Here is a 3,854-nt window from a genome sequence, read left to right as displayed (position 1 = left end):
TTTGTTGTTGTTGTTGACATGGAATCAGACATTTTGGACTCTGAAATTTAATCAAGTACAGTACAGTAGAGTCCACGTCATGTGTAACATGAAAAGAAAGATACCAGGGGGTTTTCTGTGTGTACACACATGAAACGTACTTACAGAAATCCACCTCATCATGTGAGTACCGAATGGTCTCTATGCACAATCGCTTCCGCATTTTGTCTCAGCCAGCTCAGTTACATCCGATGCTGCACTGGAAGCCGTTTTTGCTATTGGCGATAACTATGCGTAGATGGCGCAGGAGAGTATGACATATTAAACTCACTGATTACAAGAGCATCAAATAATTGAAATGTCAACTCGAACTGGAGTACAAAATGTTGTGTGATACAATAACAAAATAGGTTAATTTGTATTTTCATACACTTGTAATATAATAAAAGTTCTACATATACCTCTATATCCCTTTTTTATTGAAACTATTTTTTGACAGGAAACTAGTTGAGGCGCTGATGACATGAAATTGTTACATTTATGTTTGCATTGGTTTGTGAAGGTTAAACTATTAATTTAACAGCTCAGTATTGAGTTTACAATTGCAATTTAAAATCTTTTTCAGTTTAATTATTTTCTGGCCCCTTTTGGACTCATAGTTGGACTTGATTGGTTAAGGACTTGGTCTTGACAAAGGTGGACTCAGACCCAACTCTATGGTTTTCAGGAAAAGGTAAATACATGCTCAATGGCTTAGTGATATCTAGGTGCACTATATCTACAAACTGTCTGTTCAGTATTTGTCAGAATTAGACATTCAGGTTCTAACACCTTTATTGTTTTATATTATACCCCAACAGAGTTTTGCTGGACAACTGGATAAATATTAGACAGAACACATGCTGAATAAAATTAATCCATTAAAATTAAACCATAAAAATGGATCATTTTATTCCTACATTTCCTTGCATTCAGATATATTACTGCTATATACATACACCACAAAAGTTTAGAAATGCTTCATTTTATTTAAAAAAAAAAAAAAAAAAAAAAGGATCAACTTTACAAATATCAAGTTTATGATTTTTTTTTTTTTTTTTTTTTAAGGGAGGAGGCAGTGACATGGGTGAATTTGATCTGAAATGACTGCGGAACATCTCTCCTAAAGGATACATTTGTAGACAGCAAGTGGAGGCCATCCATGTCAGCTCTGTCTAAAATAATCTCAACTAATCTTTGACTAAGGTACATTCAAAACGCAACATGTCAAACATTCTGTTCAGTCTGTCAATTGCAGGATGTTTAGTCATTCTTTCCGTCATTTGTAATGGTTTTATTTGTGCTAAGTGCTTTAGTTAGCGCTCTGATAGAGAAGATTGCAGCATTAGAGGTGTGCATCCAGTTGCTAAAGAGGGTTATTGAGTGTGAGAGCAGTGTAGTTTCTGTAGAGGAAAGTCTGGATGCCTTAAATGGAGATAGTAGTCCCCCAACACTGGCATTTGAGACTTAATGCGAATGGGGGACAACTCTGTGGCATAATTGCAAAGCTAACATTAAGGCTCGCCCACGAGAGATCCACTTCTTTCCACTTCACATGTCTAACAGGTTTGCTCTCCTCAATGAAGCACCCACTGAAACCTGAAAGAGCTCTGGTTATAACAGACTCTCTCTTAAGGCATGTGAAATTAGTTAGGCACTTAGGGGCTCCAGCCGCTTTAGTTAGGTGTATACCAGGAGCCAGGGCACCAGACATAGCAGGTAATCTTAGGGTCTTGGGCAAGCACGGGTTTTCAAAGATAGTTTTTCATGTAGGAACTAATGATAAACGCCTATATCAGTCAGAGGTTATTAAGAGTAACATTGTAGAGGTGTGTAAATTAGCGAAGGTGATGTCCAATGCAGTAATATGCTCTGACCCCATCCCAATGCAGCATGGCAATGTAGCTTACAGCAGGTTATGGTCGCTGAACTGCCTCGATGTCCAGGAGGTGCTCTTAAAATAATGTGGTTTTACAGATAATTGGAGTAGTTCTGAGGGCAAGGCTGGCCTGTTATGGCGGGACAGTATCCATCCCACTCCTGAAGGTGCTGCTCCCATTTCTTGCAGCAAAGCATATAGTCAGAAAAGGCCTAGTTAATCAGTGACAATCCAGAGCCAAGGCCAGGGAACAGATAAATTTCAGGCTAAATTGGCGGTCCGCTATCTAAATATTGAGACTGTCTGTTTCCTGAGCTAAACAAAAATTTACAAATACTCAGTTTGTTTTAGTAGCTGAACTAACATAAAATTAAATCCTACTGAATGCACAGTCAGCACCTTTGGTCTGAAGCTAGGACTGTTAAATATTAGATCTCATATGTCTAAAGCACTTATTGATAATGAAACCATTACTGATCAGGACTTTAATGCATTATGTTTAACAGAAATGTGGATTAAACCGAATGAGTTTGTAGCATTAAAATAAGCTAGTTCTCCTGGATACAATTAGAGTGCTGGTTTCTTCTGTTTTTGTGTACATCTCATGATAAATAGTTTTAGATCTTCAAACGAAATACAACATAAAACAAAGGCAGCCTGAGTAAATACACAATACAGTTTTTTTTATTTGTTTTTGTTTTTTTATGAAAGCAAAAAAGTTATCCACCACCTATCACCATATGAAAAACTAATTGCTCCCTTAAACTTAATCTCGTTTGTGCCACCTTTAGCAGCAATAACTGCAACCAATGCTTCAGATAACTGGAGATCAGTCTTTCACTTCCTTCTTGGACTAGGACTTATTCCTATGTGTCGGATCATTGTCTTGCTGCATAATCTAGTTGCATATGAGTTTCAACTTATAGACTAAAGACCAGACATTTACCTTTAGGATTTTTCTGATAGAGAGCAGAATTTGTTTCCCTCAGTTATTGCAAGTTGCGCAGACCCTAAAGCTTCCCACACTATCACACTTCCACCACCATGCTTGAGCATTGGTATGGTGTTCTTTTTGTGGAATTCTGTGTTTTATTTTACACCAGATGTAATGGGACCCCTCTCTTCCAAACAGTTCCACTTTCGACTGATCAATCTACTGAACATTCTCCCAAAAGGATTGAGTATCATCAAGGTGTGTTTTGGCAAAATTCATATGCACTTTAATGTTGTTCTGGGTTAGCAAGGTTTTTGCCTTGCCACTCTTCCGTGGATGCCATTTTTGCCCAGTGTTTTAGTGTAGTCATTTGTATCCCTTCCCAGGCCGATGCATTTCAATCACCTTCTTCCTCATCATTTCGTGAATTTCTCTCAATTTTGGCATACAATATAGTGTGTAACATTTAACCAACCTCATGTTGTTGATAAAGTTCTATTTAAGTGTTGATTTGATTGAACAGGGTTTGCAGTAATCAGGCCACAACCAAGTCTAGTCCAGCTGAACCCCATTATGAATGCAGTTTCATTGATTGATAGTGTGTTACTGGGTAATGCCTTTTAACCAACTTGCTCAACATGCTGTTGAAAATGTAATATTTAAGTGTTGATTTGGTTGAACAGGGTTTGCAGTAATCAGGCCTGGTTGTGTTTAGTCCAGCTGAACCCTATTATGAATGCACTTTCATAGATTTGGAGAATTAGTAACTATGGGCAAATACATTTTCACACAGGCCTAGTTGGTATTAGATAACTTTTTTCAGTCAATAAATAACATTTTAATCATTTAAAAACTATATTTTGTGTTTACTCAAGTTGCCTTTGTTTATCTTAGATTTTGTTTTAATTTGTGAAACAATTTAGTAGGAGATGTGCACAAAAACAGAAGAAATCAGGATACTTTTACAGGATACAAACACTTTCACAGCATGATGACTGGCACCATCTAACTGGCAGAAGAGGT

The 3,854-nt window shown here is 37.3% G+C and overlaps 1 pseudogene; it reads left to right on the top strand.

Annotated features, from left to right (window-relative positions):
• Positions 1–277: 277 nt before the first annotated feature.
• On the top strand, positions 278–2,117 carry LOC128629567 (uncharacterized; annotated as a pseudogene).
• Positions 2,118–3,854: the final 1,737 nt, after the last annotated feature.

This window comes from Ictalurus punctatus, chromosome 4, assembly GCF_001660625.3.
Source record: "Ictalurus punctatus breed USDA103 chromosome 4, Coco_2.0, whole genome shotgun sequence".
Classification (NCBI taxonomy): Eukaryota; Metazoa; Chordata; class Actinopteri; order Siluriformes; family Ictaluridae; genus Ictalurus; species Ictalurus punctatus.
This window is presented reverse-complemented; position numbering and strand designations above follow the sequence as displayed.